This window comes from Cupressus sempervirens, unplaced genomic scaffold (assembly GCF_028749045.1).
Source record: "Cupressus sempervirens isolate cs-2001-9-10 unplaced genomic scaffold, ASM2874904v1 CseChr00c100005_01, whole genome shotgun sequence".
NCBI lineage: Eukaryota > Viridiplantae > Streptophyta > Pinopsida > Cupressales > Cupressaceae > Cupressus > Cupressus sempervirens.
Window position 1 is genome coordinate 1,656,723 of NW_028322203.1, and position 21,347 is coordinate 1,678,069.

Consider the following 21,347-nt stretch of genomic DNA (forward strand, 5'->3'; position numbering starts at 1 on the left):
CCTTTAATTTTAATAAGATTATCTTTTCATTATGATCTATTTTTTACCAAGAGTTTACATTGAGTCCATCCTCTTGCTGAAGTGGGGGCTTAATGTATCATCTTAAAATGGAAGCAATTCCATGTTAAGAGCATTTAGCCCTACGAATAAGTGATCTGGGGTCATGTCAAGTGCCTTGAATGGGTCTTTGCAGATTTAGTAGTGTTCTCTCTCTCTCTCTCTCTCTCTCTCTCTCTCTCTCTCTCTCTCTCTCTCTCTCTCTCTCTCTCTCTCTCTCTCTCTCGCTATTTCCAGCCTATTTCTAACAAATTGCTGTGTGAAACTAAGGACTTTGGCCTTTGGGTTAAGGATGACCTTCTAGGTTAAGTTTGACCTCAACCTTCACCTAGTTCATAGATGACCTCAACCCTAACATGGGGTAGGGTTGACCTTGTCCCTCACCCCAGGTCCCATTTTCAATTTCGAGGAGTTTTAGGATCTCAGGCTTTCGAGAGTTTCTTTTCCCACTTCTATATCAATTGTTTTGGGTTTCGGAGTGGTAGAATCTTAAATAACATTTAATCTAGGTCTATTCCTAGGGGTTAAGGTTAAATGGTATTTAATGCTTATATGTCAGTCTTCTCTAGGAGTTAGTGCCCTAGATCACTATATAAGGAAGCCTTCTTCCCTCATTTTCGCATCTACCCTTTATAAAGAGCATCCACGCATATCTACAAGTTATCCATTACTCATAAGTGCATTCACAATCTATGAGGAACTACCTACTTTTCAAGTGATCAAGAATTCTATCAAGCATTCAAGTCCTCCATTAAAGATCATTGAAGCATTCAAACCTTTGAAGGGATTTGGTTCAAGCATTCAAGATTAATCATTCAAAACCTTAGATCTAGCCATCATGATGGTGTGATCTTCCTTAAAGATCGTCTATTCATCTTCAAGATCTATTCATACTTATTTCAAGGTGGATTCTAAGCATACAATCATGGAGGTTTTGATTTACATTTGTTAATGTTATGTTCAAGATTTCATATCAATATAATTGTTTAAATTTTGAATATATTTACATATCTATTGAATTGCATATCTATTTAATGCTCCTATGTTGGCCTTCTCTAGGAGTTAGTGCTACAGATCACTATATAAGGAAGCCTTCTTCCCTCATTTTGACATCCACACATATCCACTTTCTACGAGTAATAATCTACAATCTATGCATGATTGATCTACTTTTTCATGAGCTAGGAGCTACCCTTTATGAAATGCATCCACCTACATGAAGTGAAGTTCTATCAACTATTCAAGCATTTAAGTGTTCAAGCATCCAATTCATCAGGGAGATCCATTGTTAGCCATTGAAGGATTCAATCTCTATGGAGCCCTCTTGTTGAAGATTTCTCCATCCACATTCATTCAAGCCTTCTTCTATGCAAAGATATATTCAAGATTGGTGTTGAAGATCTAATGACATTGATTTGAGACATCCTACATACATTTCTACATTCATTTGGAGCATTTGTACTTGTGGATTCAAGAATTCAAATCTCCCACAAGGATTTCCACATAAGCAAGGTGAATAGTTTCATTTACTTTGTTTATGCATATTATAATTTCAATTATATTTCAAGGTTAATTCTAAATTGGGGTTTTGCTAAAGCAAAACCTCCATCCAACAAACAAACCATTTTTCTTGCAGACATAGTTGTGGAAGAGCAAATTGGAGAGCACATTTGGATACCCTTTTCGTCGAACTTGTGAGATACGCAAACATAAATTTTGTCAGAGTAGTGCAAGTTAAGGTCAACTTTTTAGGGTACAATTGTGTCCCAAGGTAGGATTTTGCCCCGCCAATAGGGTCAAGGTCGACCTCCCTTCAAAAAGGAAAATTTATTTTTTTTCGTTTTCTCTATCTCAACATTTCCAGTTGGGAATGGATTGCAAATTTTCTAGAAACTACATACAAACATCAAAAAACAACATTATCCAAATTCAAGGTTAGTATTTGTCTTTTATCTATTTTAGGACTTAAGCATCTACTACCCCATAATATAAAAGATCATATAACCTCCTTTCTCCCTATTTTCCATCACTTGATCCATTTCTGCATTGAACACTTTCTTGTGCTTAATCGATTTGGATCATTCCTTTTGGAAATTAGGGTTGAGAAGAGGTTTCCATTTTCTTCCTATTCATAATGTAAGGATTACTAGGTCATCTTGTGGCTTAGTTTAGTATATGTATCTAGGGTCTTGTGGAATCTTCAATCATTATGGTTCATCACAGAGAAGATGAGTAGCTGAGAGGAGCAAAGTTTGAGCAGAGCTAGTAGCTAAGTGTGGGCTTAGGAAACAAGGATGTTTCTCAGTGGCTTGCCAGCATGAGTTTAGATTCTTCTTAGAGTTTTCTATCAGATTATGAATCTAGGCTAGCTAATGGTTGGATCTTGTAAGGTCTTGCAAATTTACTTTTGTAATTACTTATGTATTTGGTCATAACTTGAAAGGCCTTACAACTGGACATGTTGTAAGTAAATATTATGATTCTACTATGAAAATTATGGATCTAAATCTCTATATTTTTTTTCATATTTTGTCGTGTGGTTATTTCTTAGGGTTACAACAGCTCCTTTGGGATTCTCCTATCTTGCACTACATCAAGTGGTATTGGAGCAAGGGTTTGATCTGGTTGGTTGATCTTACTAGAGCAAAGGTTTGATCTGGTTAGAGATATGTTGTAGAGGGTTTATGAAGATCTTAGAAAATACCTCCGAGAAGATTGGACCCTAGGGAAATTGATGATTTTTTTCATATTGTAGAGACTAGGATTTTAGAGAATGTTAGATCAAATTTCATATTTGAGCTTAATTTGATGAAGAATGAGATTATGAGAACTATTGTTGGCATACCTAGGAATTTGGGTATTAAATATGGTTATGAGGAAGCTCCTGGAGACTTTAGTGTTGCTAGATCTAGTGGTGAAGATAGAACTAATCGCATGGAGAGACATATGAGAGATAGGCCAGGTCAATTGCGTAGATTTGGATCTTATTTAAAGCTAAAGCATAAGATGGATGTCTCTAATTTCTTAGGTACTTTAAATCGTGCAAACCATATTGATTGGATTGGAAAATTGGAAGACTCCTTTGAGTTAGAGGATATTGGTGATTTGGTTAAAGTAAGGTTCACACAAACTAAGTTGAAGGACATGTTGCTTTATGATGGAAAGAGTTGTAAAGAGATAGAGAAGAAGAAGTTGAAATGAAGATCACTGGATGGAGATTGATGGTGACTAAATTGAAGGTTAAGTTCATTCTTGTTGATTATGAACTTGAATTGTTTAAGTGATTATAGAATATGAAGCAAAATGATTTGTTTGTGAAGGATTATACTCAGGGGTTTTATAAGTTGACTATTGGGTTTGGAAATAGAGAACTTTCTGAGGAAAAGGTGGCTAGATATATTAATGGTTTTAGATTCAATATTCAAGATGAGATTGGTATGATGAATACTGCTTCAGTTGAGGATGCTTATTATTATTCTTTGAGGACATAAGAGAATTTGAAGAGAATACATCAAGGTAATTCCAGAGTGATAGAGAAAAGGAAGTATTCTAAGAAGAAGAAATATTATGAGAAGAAGGAATTTTATAGTGAAGATGAGCTAAAACTTGTTGAATAGAGGAAGATAACAGAGAAAGTGCATTTAAAGGTACTTGTTACAGATGTGGTAAATAAGGACTTAGATCTTTTGAATGTCCTAAGGCTAGTGACAAAAGAATTGTTTTTGTGCAAGAGAATGAAGACTTGGTGAATGAACTTGAGCAGGATGGAGATAGCTTTTTGATTCAAAGAGTGTTACTTGGTAAGAAAGTATTGGAATCTTTTCAAATGATTAATTTGTTCAAAACTCATTCCAAGTCTAGAGGTAAGATCTACAATGTGATTGTGGATGATAGTAGTATTGATAACCTAGTTGTTAAGGAGATGGTTCAAAAACTTGGCTTAAAGAGAATGAGACATCCTTGTCCTTAAAAGATTATTTGGTTACAAGATGAACATGCTTTGTAGGCAAGAGAGCGATGTCTTGATGATTTTGACATTGGGAAATATAAGGATCAAGTGTCGTGTGATATTGTGTACATGAGTAGTTGTCACATATTACTCAGTAGACCTTGGCAATATTATTGTTGAACCATCTATAATTGCATCAAGAACGTGTTTACTTTTGAGAAGGGTGGCATGAAGCATACCCTAAGTCCTTTGCATAATGTAGATTTTGTATAAATAACCTAATTTTTGGTAGCTACATTGAATTGAGGGATTCTAAAAGGGTTCAAGATCAATGTAGAAAGCAAATTTGTTGCACATCGATGACAGTTGCAGAAACAAAGTTGCAAAGTGGAATGAAGGCAAGAGTGTACAAGTTAGTATGGTAGAGGAAATGTATGTGAAGAACTAGTTTATGATTTATGTGTTGAACCCTAAAAGATGTTCTTTCAACTGTTAAGAACATCTTTTCTTTGCACCTGGGATGTTTGATGCGAGATAATCCTAGGAAAGTCAGCAATCCTATATGCAGGGGCTTTGGGCTTAGATTTATGGAGTTATGGTTTGTGTGACTGGGGATGTGTTCAAGGCATATTGGGAAACCTTGTCCTAAGTGCACATAAAGTTTGGAGTTATCATCTTGGAGGTGGAGCTATTTTAGTGTTTGTTGGTTGTGTGTTCTTGATTTACTGGTAGAATTTGGAGATTATTTTCATGTGCTTTGATCTAAGGGACTTGGCATGTTCACTCTTGAATTTGGATCATTGGATGGCACACAAACCAATGTGTTCTCTTGAGTTAGTTGTGCATTGTAAAGTTGGGGCTTGTCTTGAGTATTTAAATATTTTCATGTATTTAATATTTGTAGACAAGCCAACTTGTGGCTTGGTGGGTGTAATTGATGTGAGTATGTATTTGATGTAAGGGTTACTAGGCTGACTTGTGGCTTGGTTTAGTATTAGTAGAGGGTCTTGTAAAATCTATAGTCACTTTGATTCATCATAGAGAAGATTAGTAGCCAAGAGGAGCGAATTTTGAGCAGAGCTAGTAGCTAAGTGTGGGCTTGGGAAAAAACATGGTTGCTTGAAGGCTTGTGAGCACAAGTTTAGATTCTTCTTGGATTTCTCTACCATATTATTGATCTAGGATAGCTACTGGTTGGATCTTGTGAGGTCTTACATAATTACTATTGTAATTGCTTATGTATTTGGTTGTGACCTAGAAGGCCTTATAACCAGGCATGTTGGAAGTAAATATTGTGATTCTGTTATGAGAATTGTGGATCTAAATCTTAGTGTTTTTGTTTATATTCCACTATGTGGTTATTTTTTGGACATTAGTAGATATCCTTTGGGTATTCTCTTACTTTGAATTGTGTCAATAGACCTTCCTTTTCTACATTGAGTCTCTCTTCTAGTTCCTTCCATAACCTAGACTTATCCCTATTGTTGATAAGACCATAGACATTAAAAAGCTTATAATGAATCTTATGCCCTTCATTGACCTCCAATTCCAATTGCCATAAAATTCTAAGGAGGAAATTGAGACATTCTTTAGATCCCATAATAGATCAAGCCCAACTGAGGCCCCTTTTGTGAGGAGTCTCTTACCTCCCTCCAACCTAGAGACTTCCTAAATTTAGTCACCTCTTTACTATATAGTTTTGTTTCTTGAAGAAAAATTAAGTCCAGTTTAGGAGCCACTCCTTGTTAGGGGCATTGAGTCCCCTAACATTCTATGCAATTATATTCATGGTGCCATGGGAAGGATTGTCCCCTTCCCTGCATGAAGAATATCGATAAGTTTAACATGACTCTTAGCCACCCCATCTTTGGATCTTAACACTTGCAAGGATTTTTGACCTCACTTCCCCGACACTTTTGCACAATCTAGATATCCTCTTCTTGGGAGGGAAACTCCTAAACCTAGAGGTTTTGAGTTATCCTTAACTATCTTCTTATTTATCTCAAGATCGAACACTTCCTTGTCAGAGGTAGGGACTATTTCCCCTTCCCTAAGGTTTGCTTCTAGAATCTCATAAACTAGAATAGATTTATGTAACTTTACCTCCTCCTCATTAAAAATCTCATCCAAAAAATTATTCATTAGATCATCGACTACTATATAGTTTAGGGCCTCAATTAACATATTGACTTATGCTTCCTTTTGTTCTAGGGTTTCACTTGGACTATCCTTTATTTGTGTTGAATTTCTGGAAAAATCCTTCTCTACTTTTGAGTCCTAACCAAATTTGATCACTTCCTTGGAGAGAGTGACTTGAAGAATAGTTTGCAGCGAAGGAAAAACTTCCTCATCATTTTTTGGACCAATAATTACTGATTTGAGGCAAGGAGGGCATTCCCTGATCTTACCCTCCTGCATCTCATCCCTGTGTGGACCAAGAATATTAAGGGTGTTTCTTGGATGATCCTAATAATGTACATCTTGAGGCACATAAACAATTTAATTTGAATTTGATCTAAAAAGACCCTCAACAAGTCTTGGTTTGACAAAGATAATTTTATCATCTACATTGATATATAGGGTTTTGAAATATTAACATCTACTTTGACTATAATAACCAGACTAGAATAAGCAATATCTAAATCTACTTCCCTGGCCTATGATCTTAATTTGTAGCCTATCATTTTAAGTGTATTTTTACCCAAAAATTCAATCAAAAGATTAGGAAGTAGGATTGCTTTCTTTGCTTCAAATTTCACATATTTTTTTGGATTAGAAAAAGGGATCCACTCTACAAATTTTAAATGGTAATCATTCAAAACTAGGGTTTTCCATACAAGATTTTATTTCTTAGATCTAAACTATCAAAAGACAAATATCATTTTCCATAATTGTTAGATTGGCATGCTTACCTATGAGGTTTTTAAGCCAAATTGCTACAAAACACACCCACATTCTGAGGCCTATCCATTTGGGAAAAAGTCCTTGATCTTGACACCTTCTTCAAACATAATTTATTTCATGTTCTGATAGGCGGATTGCTTCTTGATCATTTTTTGCTACTTCCTCAAAGCAATTCATGGTTGTCAAAGGTCCTTGAGTTAGGGAAACATTTCTTCTATTTGACCTAGAATATGAGATTGGATGAGATTCATTTTTTTCCAAATCTATCTTCTGGAGGGGGCTAAAGGCATTGGATTGACTCCCTAGATGCCTACTTCCATTATTTTTAGGAAACCTAGCAATGGGATAAAGCTTTTTCCCTCCGCGTGGATGTGATCTAACCTTTTTGGATCTATAGGATTAGATCTCAATCCATCCTTCCTTGGATTCCTTCTTTTAAAGAAGAAAAACTAGCGATTAATAGAAGGGTAGAGCATACTTTATTTTCCAAAAGTGAACTCATTGTTGTTGATAACTTGGTAGGTGAGAGAAAATTCACAAAGTTTGCAGGAGCAAGAGCAAAGCCCATTTTTTAAATTAATGTATTTTATTTATCTAGTATTAAATTATTTAATACATCATTGTATAACATCTACTACAATATTAAAAAAAATTACATTTATTACTTTTATAACAATAAAAAAAACTATATTTATACTATTATATATTTCTTATTTTTATTATAATATTCACGACAAGTACTTAGCCACTACATGACACTTGTTTCATTTTTCATCACTCCCTCTAACTATTTAGTAAGAACTTTATGCATTTGTCTCTTGTTAAATGACATAACATAAAACCAAATTTAATGATCATTATTGATAGGTTTTGAAATGGTGAGAGTTCTCATGGGCAGGAATCTGGTAGTTGGAACAAACCCTAGTGACACAGGGAATCTGAATTCGGGGACTTCGGTAGGCAATGCAGGTAATTTGACTACGGGCCAATTGACAAAGTTTGACAGTTCCTCGGTGTTGGGTTTTGATGGTTTGGAGCATGAAGATGATAAATTATTGCTTGGTTTTTGTTCTAGAAGATACGGAGTTCAAGTATCCTTTATTCTGACCCCTTGACTAAGGGCCCAATCTAGACTAGGGACCCACTGCAGGAGGGGAATATTTTGGAGGATGTAGGCAAGGATATGATTCCATCACATGTGAAGAATTAGAAGAAGGATGTGGTGGAAACAAGTCAATGCACATGGTCTTCACTATTTGGAAGGAAGCTAGAACGAAAGTCATCTTTTCCTTCAGTTACTTCTAAGTCATGCTAGGAAAAAGGTAAGTTTCAAATTTTCATCCTGGATTCAATTGTCGATTACTTTATTTCTACTATGGAGTTTACCGTACTTGGTAAATTTTTGGGGGCTCATCCAGAAGTTGATGGTCTTAAAAACATGGTTAAAAGGAAATGGGATCTTCGTGGGCAAGTGGATATTGCACTAATGATGAACATATTCTTTTCCTTTATCTTTATGTGTAAGGAAGATTTAAATATGGTTCTATGTGGTGGTCCTTGGTTGTTTGGTAATAGTACTCTAACAATCAAGAAGTAGGAACCTAATATGGATCTGTTTGATGCCTTTTTCTTGACTACTCCAGTTTGGGTTAGATTACCAAGGATCTCACTTGAATTTTGGCATGAAGACATTTTTAAGGGGATAGATGGTTCATTTGGTGAGCTAATAGCAATTGATAATGCGACTACTACAAATTCAAAACTTCATTGTGCCTAGATCTATGTGAAAGTTGCTCATTTGGAAAATATTCCCCAAAAAGTGGAATTAAATTCAAAACTTGGAAAAAGGATGCAAGAAATCATCTTTGAGGATCTCCCTAATGCCTATTTTGTTTGCAAAAAGCAAGGCCACTGGGATAAAAACTATCTGATGAAAATAAGAAACAAATCAAAGGTGGTGAATGGGGATAAAAAGAGAGAACCAAAACCAAAAATGGTATGTAAACCAAAAACCATTCCGAAAAAGATAGCCAAAATAAAAGTTGGTCAAGATTTTCAAAATAAGGAGGAGCTATTGGAAGAAGAGGAGATATCCCGAAATAATGAAGTCCCTAGGACTAAGGGAAAAAAGGAATGTGAAGATCCTATGAACTAGATGGTAATCTATCAAAACAAAGAGCCCAAAATGGTAGGTTTTGTAGTTTTAGAGGAGATAGAAGAAGGAGAAATTCTTGAGGAAAGAAGTGGTCAACTTGATGAGCTGGAAGTTTTGGGAGAGCCTCTATAGGAAGTCCCCTAGATCCTTTCTAGATCCTCAGGACAAGAGCTTTTGAATCTTGATGATGTTTAGGAGCCAAAATGTTTGGATTTGATTTCTGTAAAGATAAAATCTAAATAGAAACTAGGTCAGAGGAAGAAAATAGAGAAGAAAGGTAACCTTAATCCAACTTCTTTAGGTGTGGAAACTTGAAGAAGTAAACTAGAAATTGGCTCTCTCAAATTGAAACCAAATGTTGGAACTCCAGAGAAACCTAGGAGGAAAACTACTAGGAAGACAAGAGAAAGTGAAAGTTTATAGAATATTGCTAAAGGAAAATAGGCAACTATTCTAGATTTTACTCCCAAAAAGTTACTATGAAAGTGATCACATAGAATATTAGAGGGATGAACAATATTCATAGACTTGATATTGTTCATAACTTTGTAAGAGAGCATAAACCTGATATTTTAGTGCTTCAAGAAATTAAAATGGAAAAAGAAAAAGTAGAAAAGCTTAAATCTTTTAATAATTATTGTATTATGGCAAGTAGTTTTGAAGGTTCTTTTGGAGGAACAATGATCTTGTGGAAACAATCTTTATTTTCTACCAAACTAATTGATGCTAATAAACATTTATTGGTGGTTAAGTTAAACAGTAATGCCCAAAATAACTATTGGTATATTGTTACTATGTATCTACCCAATAAAAAGAACTCTAGAAAAACTATTTGGGAATCCTTGTCTAAGATAAATATTGTTGACTATAAAGGCATATGGCTTTTCTTGGGGGATTTTAATGTTTCTCTTTATGAGCATGAAAAAAAAGATGGAAATGCTAGTCAACTGGAAGGGAGACTAGATCTTATGAATTTATAAACAAGGAGGGACTAATGAACTTAGATCTTCATGGGATTGATTTTACTTGGAGTAACAAAAGAATGGGAAATGAAAGCATCCAAGCTCGGTTGGATAGAGTCTTAATATCTTCGGATTGGACTAAAGATTTGGTGTAAGTTTAAGGCTATCTAGAAGATAGCTTCTAACCATTTTCATCATTTATTTATGGCAAAAGCTAGTCAAACTAGGAAGAATTCACCGTGCAGATTTGAGAAAATGTGGATGCAGCATCCTCAGTTCGAGGATTGACTTGTGGAATGGTGGAACATAAACATTGAAGGAACGAATCTATACTGCATGGCTTCAAAACTTAGGCATGTTAAAAAGAAAGTTAGAGAATGGAATAAACAACATTTGGAAATATCTTTGAGAGTAAATCTTCTATTCAGGATGAACTTAAAATCATCCAAGACATAATCCAGTAGGAGGGATACTCGATAGAGTTGGTGAAGGATGAAAATGAGAAACTAGTGGAGTATCATGACATAATATCTAAAGAAGAGATCTATTGGAGAAAAAGGTATAGATCTATTTGGCTCGAAGAAGGAGATAGGAATACAAATTATTTTCATCTGTCTACTTTGAAATACATAACCAAAAACCATATTAGCAGTCTTAACAAAGGAAAACTTCAAATTACTAATGATCAGGAAATTTATGATGAATTGGTTTCCTTTTTTTAAACTTTTCTATCCTTAGACCTTGATATGAACTAATCTAAATAGGTTGAGTTAATAGATGTTGATCTCTAAGGATTAGAAAAAAATGTTACATGCTATCCCCAAGGGAGAGGAAATCTAAAAAGTTGTTTGCTCGCTTGAAGGAGACAAATCCCTAGGGCTGGATGGTTTCTCCATGCTTTTCTTTCAAAAAGAGTGGAAATTGGTTGGAAAAGATGTCTACAATGCTATTAAAGAGTTCTTTGGAGCCTAAAATATGTTGAAGGAAATTAATTCTACCTTCCTGTGTCTAATTCCAAAGAAGATTGGAGTTGATTCTTCGAACCAATTTTGACCTATTAGTCTCTGCAACTTGATTTATAAAATTCCAGATTTGATTTCTAAGCAACAGAATGGTTTTATTCCTAGTAGGTGAATTCCTAATTCAATTATTTATGTGCATGAAAATATCCATTCCTTATATCTTTCTAACAATCAAGGTTTTATCATGAAAGTTGATATTGCCAAAGCTTATGATAGAGTTGAATGGTCCTTCCTCCAAAAGATCCTTATGTCTTTTGGCTTTAGTGCCAATGTGACTAAGCTTATTATGCAGATGATGTCTACTATTTTTGTTGTTGTGTTAGTCAATGGGAGCTCTACTAAAATTTTTAGGCCCAGTTGAGGCAAGGTGACCCCTTCTCTTCGATTATTTTCACTATGATGGCTGATTGTCTAGGGAGATATATTGGGAAGTTGGTTTCTAAAGGGAAAATTCAAGGTTTAAGACCCTTGTCTCATCCTCTTACCTATTCTTATGAACAATTTGTGGACGATACCATTTTCCTTGGAAAAGTTGAGATTAGAGAGGGTAGGTATCAAAAAAAGGCTCTTAACCTTTATTCCTCTGCAATTGGTCAATTGATTAATTGGAAAAGAGTTCATTACTTTTTATTAATACTCCAACTACTAGACATGGTAAGATTGCTAACCTTATTAGATGCTCTATTAGTTATTTTTAGTGTACCTATCTTGGATTACCTTAGGGATTGAATCCTCCAGAGAGTTTTTGGGAGGATCTTATTAACAATTTCAACAAGAAACTAGTTGGGTGGAAAGGTAATTTACTGAGTCAAGCCGGTAAAGTTACTCTCCTCAAAGTCCATCTTCAAAGTATTCGTATATATGCTTTGAGCATTTTTAGGATCCTAGGAAAATTTCCTAATGTAGTTTACAAAATTCCAAGGAACTTCCTTTGGTCCAGTATAGAGGATAAGAAAAGAATGGCTTTAATTGATGGGGATATGATTTGTAAACCTAAACTAGAAGGGGGTTTGGGTATAAGATCTGCCAAAAGTATGAATAAAGCTTTATTAGCTAAATAGGGTTGGAGAGTCTACTATGATAACAAGGAATGAAGCTCTATCTGGAAACATAAGTACCTTTATAAGGCTCCTTTGTTTGCTGATTTTCTTTCCTACCCTATTGTTCCTTCTTCTTCTGCAATCTGGAATGCAGTTCAGAGAGCTAAACATATTTTAAACAAAGGTTGCAAATGGATAGTAGGTAATGGGAGTAGATCAAATTTTGGGATGATGAATGGCTTTTGGATCATCCTCTGATTGAGGATTTTGATGACAAGACTTTTGTGGACAATTGCAAACAAATTTATGGTGAATTTGTGGAAACTTATTGGGATAAGAGTAAATGGGTTAATATTGATGACGTTAATTAGGAACTCTCCAGTATCTGGTTGGCCTTGAATGTTGTTAGCCTTTACCCTAAAAAAAAGAAAAAACTTTGGTTTGGGGGACTGAACCTAGAGGATGTTTCAAGGTATCTTTTGTGTTCAAATTGGAGGATAGAGGAAATACTCCTCTGTGGGCTAAAGCATGGATTAAAGTCTTACTCCAAAAATCAATGTCTTTTTTTGGACTTGGCTTCAAAACAAAATCTTAACTCTGGACAACTTGCAAAAGAGAGGAGTCTACTTGGTGAATAGATGTTGTCTTTGTAAGAAGGACTTTCAAGACAGGAACCACCTTTTTTAAAATTGTTGTTTTAGCCAGAATGTTTGGAACTATCTTCTCAAATACTGAAATTTAAATTGGGTTTAGCATAATGACATTGATCTTTGTTTTTAGGGCTGGACTTGTCCTGCCAAGAATGATGATATTGGTTTTCTTTGGAAGATTTGTCTACCTCATATCTGGTGGGGAATTTGGAAGGAGAAGAATGATAGTGATGAAGGGCCACACCACCCTTACCAACTCATAACCAAGAATGCAACAATATGGAGGCAAGAGAGATAAAATGCTTCCCAAGAAATTTTATTATACTTGAAAATCCTTACAACACCCACAAGATGATATCATAGATAAGACTTCTTCAAAAAGAAGTTTACAAATTCTTCAACATAAGAGAAATCCCAAATAAGAGTCTTCACACCAAGAGCTTCACCAAGAACTTCTACTTGAAGAGTTGCACCTTTATAGCTTTCACACCTTGAAGTCTTCATGTCTTCTAGCTTGATTAGAAATGCTCATATGTATTGCTTAAATAGGCACTTACCACCTAATGCATGATTTATCCACAACCTTCTAGATTTATACCTACACAATATCCACAACCTTCTAAGATTCCACCTACACAATATCCACAACCTTCTAAGATTCCACCTACACAATATCCAGAACCTTCTAGAATTCTTCCTACACAATATTCACAACCTTCTAAGATTCCACCTACATAATATCCACAACCTTTTAGAATTCCACTAACACACCTCGATAAATGGAATGACAACCATTTTTATTTTATTTTTCTATTACGCCACCTATTCCCCTTTTTTTTTTTTTTTTTCCTCCTTTTTCCCTTTTTTGTTATTTTATTATTATTATTTCTCCTCTAATTTCGTCACTTTCTCTCTCCTCCACAAATTTTTTTTTTTTTTTTTAATTTTCAAATTTTACTTTCAACATGCCCCCTTTTATTTTGGATGCAAGATGCTCTTGCATTAGACTCCCCACATCCAAAAAGATGTTCTAATAACTGGAAGAACATCTTTTGGGATTCAACACATAAATCTCAAACTGGTTCTTCACATATATGTCCTCCAAATCTTCAACTTGCACACTCTTTCCCTTATTTTTCTTCCTCTCCTTCACATCCACCACAGGTATTCCATAGGTCTACTTCCCATGCTGATTTCCAATCTTCTCAAAATCAGCCAACTCAACTCGACTACCAATACTCAGGTTTCTCCTACCGAGTGCTTCATTTTGCAAAGGAATCAAGAAAAACTTCCTACCACCTTTCTCAATAGTAAACACATTCCTAACACAATCATGCATAGCCCTGCAATCATACTGCCAAGATCTACCAAGTAACACATGACAACTGTTCATATCCACAATATCACACAATACTTGATCCTTATACTACCCAATCTGGAAATCAACAAGGCATTGCTCCCTCACTTCCAAAGCATGCTCACCTTGCAACCAGCCAATCCTATAAGGACAAGGATGTCTCAATCTCCTCAAACCAAGTTTTTGAACCATCTCCTCAGCAACAAGGTTATCAATACTACCACCATCTATAATCACCTTGCAAATTTTCCCACCAGACTTACAACAAATTTTGAACAAACTAGTCCTTTGAAAAGAATCCAATGTCTTCTTACCCATTAGTACTCGCTGAGCCAACAAACTTTCTCCTTCCTCAGGCTGACTTTCCTAGACTTCAACCTCATTCACAACAGTAGTTGTCCTACCAATTGAACATTCAAAAGATCTATGCCCTTCTTGACCACACTTGAAACAATTACCTCTGAATACACCTCCACCTGTCCTTCTTCTTTGTTCAATAGGTTTTGGTTCACCTTCTACTTTTGGTTTAGCTTGTATTGAACTATCTTGCTTCTCCTTCCCTTAGGAACTACCCTGATTCTTCCTCTTTAGCTTCTCCTTTGCTCTCAAAGCATACTGATAAGCATCCTCAACTGAGGAAATATTTAGCAGACCAACCTCATCCTGAATATTGAATCTCAAACCATTAATGTATTGTGCTACCTTCTTCTTTGACAATCCTCTATGCCCAAACCAAATAGTCAACTTGTAGAACTCCTCGGTGTAATCCTTCATAGTTATATCCTTCTGTTTCAGATTCTGCAACCTCTTATACAATTCAAGTTCATAATCAACAAGAATGAACTTAGCCTTCAACTTAGTCACCATCAATTTCCATCTAGTGATCTCCATTTCACCTTCCTCTTCTCTATCTCTTTGTAGTTCCTTCTACCAAAGAGCAGCATGTCCCTTCAACTTAGTTTGTGCCAACCTTACTCTCAATGGATCTTCAGTACCCTCAAGCTCAAAGTAGTTTTTTAATTCACCAATCCAATCAATCAGGTCTTCAGGATTCAAAGTACTTGAAAAATTAGAAACCTCCATCTTATGCTTCAGCTTCAACTGAGATCCAAGTTGAGCAAACTAACTAGCCCTAATTACAATAGGTCTCTCCTCACAATCACTTCTATCCTCACTAGTAGCTTCAAAGTCTTTGGCAACTTTGTCATAACTGCCTTTAGCACCCACATGCCTAGGTACACCACCCAAAGCACTTACAATTTTAGCAATCATGTCACTCTTCATCAATGCAATCTCTGATTTGAGATCTACTCTTATCTTCTCTAAGATCCTTTCTTCCATAGCTTCACTAAGGTCATCATTTTCCTCAGGGTCCAATCTTTTTGGAGGCATCTTCCAAAAATTTTAGCAAACCCTAAGCAACAAATCCACCAATCTAAAAGATCAATCAGCCACAAGATCAACCTTCTTTGCAAATCTTGGTGTAAACTACCTCACGTTCAACAATTTGTCCACACACTTAAGAACTCCCACTCTGATAAACTTCACCCAACCAAGGTCCTGGTACAAACTGCCTCACACTTTGGTGATCTACTTGTAAACTTAGGAACTCCTGCTCTGATACCACTTGATGAAGGGCCACACCACCCTTGCCAACTCATAATCAAGAATGCAACAATATGGAGGCAAGAGAGATAAAATACTTCCCAAGAAATTCTATTATACTTGAAAATCCTTACAACACCCACAAGATGATATCATAGATACGACTTCTTCAAAAAGAAGTTTACAAATTCTTCAACATAAGAGAAATCCCAAATAAGAGTTTTCACACCAAGAGCTTCACCAAGAACTTCTACTTGAAGAGCTACACCTTTAGAGCTTTCACACCTTGAAGTCTTCACACCTTCCAGCTTGATTAGAAATGCTCATACGCATTGCTTAAATAGGCACTTACCACCTAATGCATGATTTATCCACAACCTTCTAGAATTCTACCTACACAATATCCACAACCTTCTAAGATTCCACCTACACAATATCCATAGCCTTCTAGAATTCTACCTACACAATATCCACAACCTTCTTAGATTTCACCTAAACAATATCCACAACTTTCTAGAATTCCACCAACACACCTCGATAAATGGAATGACAACCATTTTTATTTTATTTTTCTATTATGCCACCTATTCCTTTTTTCTTTCTTTCTTTTCTCCTTTTCCCCTTTTTTGTTTTAAAAAAAAAATTATTTCTCCTCTAATTTTGTCACTTTCGCTCTCCTCCACATTTTTTTTAAATTTAATTTAATTTTACTTTCAACATGTCCCCCTTTTATTTTGGATGCAAGATGCTCTTGCATTAGAGATACCACTTGATGAAGGTATGCTCTAATACCACTTGATGAAGGTACGCTTTGATACCACTTGATGAAGGGCCACACCACCCTTAGCAACTCATAACGAAGAATGCAACAATATGGAGGCAAGAGAGATAAAATGCTTCCCAAGAAATTTAATTATACTTGAAAATCCTTACAACACCCACAAGATGATACCATAGATATGATTTCTTCAAAAATAAGTTTACAAATTCTTCAACATAAGAGAAATCCAAAATAAGAGTTTTAACACCAAGAGCTTCACCAAGAACTTCTACTTGAAGCGCTACACCTTTAGAGCTTTCAAACCTTGAAGTCTTCACACCTTCCAGCTTGATTAGAAATGCTCATACACATTGCTTAAATAGGCACTTACCACCTAATGCATGATTTATCCACAACCTTCTAGAATTCTACTTACACAATATCCACAACCTTCTAAGATTCCACCTACACAATATCCACAACCTTCTAGAATTTTACCTACACAATATCCACAACCTTCGAAGATTCCACCTACACAATATCCACAACCTTCTAGAATTCCACCAACACACCTCGATAAATGGAATGACAACCATTTTTATTTTATTTTTCTATTACGCCACCTATTCTCTTTTTTTTCTTTCTTTTCTCCTTTTTCCCTTTTTTTTTATTTAAAATTTTTTTATTTATCCTCTAATTTCATCTCTTTTTCTCTCCTCCACAATTTTTTATTTTTTATTTTTTTTAATTTTCAAATTTTACTTTCAACATGCCCCCCCTTTATTTTGGATGCAAGATGCTCCTGCATTAGATAGAATTTTCAGAAATAAGGAAACTCTTGATTGGGTTTTAGGTCATAATATAATCAGAACTATAAAAGAGAATTTTAAAGCTCAGAGGAAAATGTCTCATGAGATTCAAATAAGTAATCCTATGAATGCCAAAGGTACTACTAAAAAACAAAAGGATCATAGACATAATGTTAAGTGGAGATCTTCACCTATGGGTTGGATTAAAGTAAATTTTGATGGTTCTTCCAAAGGGAACCCAAGAAAAGCTAGATGTGGAGGTGTTTTGAGAAACCATTATAGTACAGTTGTGGATGTTGTTGCAATCCCTATTGGGAAGTCTACTAGTCATAAAGCTGAGGCAATGACTACTCTTTTTACCTTAAGGATGGCTATGAAATCTAGTTTTCAGAATCTTTGGTTGGAAGGAGACTTTCTTAACATCATTAACATGTTGAACAACAAGAGTCTGATTACCTAGAGCATAGAAGGAAGTATATTGGAAATAAAATACCTTATGAATAAATTTGATAATGACTATATTTCTCATATTTTTCAAGAGGACAACAAAGTTTTTGATTGGATTGCTAATCAAGCAGTCTATAGGGAAACTAGCTTGAGCTGGCAAGATGACCTTGTAGACACCTAAAAACTTTTAGAAAATAAAGTATTTTTATTTTCTGAAAAAAATCTCTGATGACATCATCATTTATTAATTAATTAATTAATTAATTAATTAATTAATTTTTATGCCATTAAATCCCTTTATCTTAATTAAAAATATTTAATTAAGGAATCCCTCCCTAAAATGTTTAAATCTTATTTAAACATTATTTCCTTATTTATTAATTATTTAACTAATAAATTGACCAAAAATCCTAAAATAAATAAAAAATTTATTTTTTGCCCAAAACTTGGCCAATTTCCTTATGACCAATAACCTCTTCCAAAATCTTCTAATCCTTCTTTAATTTCGATTAAAGGCTAATCCCATCATTTGCTACCCCTAATCCCAACTCAAAATATTTAATTAAGATTAAATATTAATCCTCATGTTTATTAAAAAAGTTTTAATAAATATCTCCTCAACCCAAACCCTTGAAATAAATAAAACTTTATTTATTTCCTAAAAGTCTAATTTATCCTCATCCTAAGAAGTTCTAGACTCTTCTAGAAAGTCTTCATCCTCATCCTAGGAAATTCTAGACTATTCTAGAAAGTCTTTATCCTCATCCAAAGTCTAGACTCTTCTAGAAGATGTCTTTAAACCTAACCTAATCCCCTCCTAACCTTGTAACATTCCCTAAACATGGGTTAAGACTTACTAACCCAAGCCAAAGTTAACAAATATCTCCTCCTTCACCCACCCTCATTAAATGCCATCCACTTGCCTATCCCTAAGCTAATCCTAAACCATCCTAATCCATCCTCTAATCATTTGCACAAGCCTAAACAAGCTTAAAACCTTCCTAATCAAGTCCAAGTCGAAATTGCTCTCATCACCCTCAAAATATCTCAACCATAAAACTTTATGAAGTCCACTAGGTCATAAATGACTCTTACAAGCCATTTTATTGCTCTTACAAGTCATTATGAGGGTCTTTATGAAGATTTTATCCCTTGAGCCTCCTTTGTTGACTCATCCTTCCCCTTTCCTCTATCCTCTCACCATGTGACATGTGTCACTCCTTGATTGGCTATAAGGAAGCACAATCCATGTGCTCTCCTCTCATGCAATCTGAGCCCTCCATAAGCTTTTTCCCATCCTTGCATCCTAGCCCTTGATCCCTCAAGCCTCTTGCCTATAAATTGGATCCTTCCCCTTTTCAAAATAACACAATCCATGAAGTAAAGTTATAATGCTATTTTGAGATCCAAATCCATACTAAAGCCATCTATCCACACCAAAAATCCACAATCATCCATTGAAGCCTTTGGAAGCATATTGAGCATACATCCTATCTTTTTAGACAAAGCTACTCAACAAGAGAGCTTCTCATTGAGAGAGCCCATTAATGGCTCATATTTTCAATTGAGAGCTCATCTTAGTCTATCTTGAAGTTTATGAATTTTTTTTATTTTGTAGAAGCTTTATTTAGATTTGGTTTCTATTAGCATACTAACATTGCTCATATACATTTTGGCACGCCCGGTGGGACCCCGCATGGGTCATCTTCATTAGCTTTTTTAGTCAAGTTTTGTATGTTATTTGCTGATTTTGGCTAATTTTTCTTGTCTTTGTGATTGGTAGGATTGTATAAATTGGTTTTGTAGGTCCACATGAGCATGAAGAAGAAAAAGGAACTCATAATCTATCTCATAGTGTTTGCAGATTTTTCAAGCTTATAGGTGGACAAAGACCTTGAAATTCTTCTTCCTCTTCTTGTCTATATTCTTCTTATTCCATCTACTTCTTCTTCTTCTTCTTGTGGGAGATCTTGGCCATTTTTTTTTAAAGAAGCAAAATCATACACACTTCTTTTTAGTGCTTAAAATGAACCCCCAAATCATACTTAAATTCATTGAAAAATTAAAAATTTGCAAAAAAAAAAAAATCTTTTAACAAGTGAAACTAAACCAATCTAATCATTTGCATCCTTGCAACATCAAGGTTTTAGATGCATTCATGCAAAATTAAGAACACTTCATTTTTGAGAATTTAAAAAGAACTTCAAGTTTCCATTTCAAAAGGTTCAAAATCAACACTAAGTGCACACTAAAGTTCTTTTAAAAAATCTCATGAAAACTAAGAGTCCTAAATGGTTGCCAAAATTTTCCTAAAAAGCTTTGTTATTTGTTCCAAACAAATGTCTTGTTGCAAAATCTTGAATGTTTCTTAGGTTTTTCATGCATCAAAACAATCTAGGAATATCATTTTTGGGCTTAAAACATGCAAACTAGCACACAAAATCTTGAATGAAAAGCAAAGTCCAAAGAGTCATTTTCACTTTTGAGTCCAAAAAAATCTTGAATGATCTAAGGTTAAAACAAAGCACTTCAAAGTTCTTAAAACAACACACAAAATCTCAATCTTGAATGCTCAAAGGAAAAAACTTGAATGTTTAATCACTTGTTTTTGAATGCATGTTGCTAAAATCACTCTTGAATGCCATGGATTAAAATGAAATTTTCCTTGAATGCACCTTAATCTCGCTCACACTTTATTTGGGCATAAAAATTGGACAAATCTTGACGTGGAGGGCCTCCGAGCGCGCGCTTGAAATCGAATCTCACACACCTTTGTTTTGGGCTTAAAATAAACTCACACTCAATCTTGAATGCCTTAAAGAAAAATCAATCGATACTTGACGTGGAGGGCCTCCGGGCGCACGGGTTTACCTTCTTGTTGACCCTAACTCTTCTTCTTGTTCGCATTCTTCGATCAATTTTATTTTTGTCGACGCTTCAAAGTTGGAATAAACATTGTATCTTAAACATGAGTGCTTGCAAAGTCTAGATCAGAAAACTTAAGCGTCAGTTGGTAAAAGAATAAGCATGCTTTTTAGCCCAAGATCATCCAAGTCTTCTCTCCCCTTGTCGTCTTTCGAGGCCATCTTGGGTGCATAAGATTAGGATCCAAAATCTTGTCTTAGCTTTTTAGGAGGCCTGCTTGGGGATTTCATCACCCCTTGGGACGACCTCAACTCCAGCGTTCCGGCAGAGTATAAAGATCGGGAGGTGAATCCAAAGACACCTCTCTTGGGATCAAAATTTTGTCACTCGGGCTAAGCCTCAAGGAACTTTATACCCTTGAGAAGTGAAAGAGGAGAAGTGGGTTACCGCTCCTCTCGGCTGTGTGACATCTTTTTGGTTTCATCTACGGATTTGGGCCTCACGTACCTTGCGTATATCGAGGACTCCCTAGCTAAACCAAATTTCATCCTTGTAGAAAGCTTCCTAAGATGTTGGTGTGTTTGACGTGCTTGCTCAAAACTTTTGTCTGCTTATTTGTTCATAGCTTTTGAATGAATGTTTGCCAACTTTGGTCAAAATCCCAAAAAAGCAAAAATCTCCCAGGTCAAGGCATACTTAGCGTAGTCACTGCCTCATCAGAAAATCATCCAAGCTCCCCTGCTGCAACCAAGTCTATCTAGTTCC

General features: G+C 35.3%; 1 pseudogene; it reads left to right on the top strand.

Annotated features, from left to right (window-relative positions):
- LOC149527919 (26S proteasome regulatory subunit S10B homolog B-like) overlaps nucleotides 1–21,347 on the top strand; it is a 79,116-nt pseudogene that overhangs the window by 51,191 nt on the left and 6,578 nt on the right.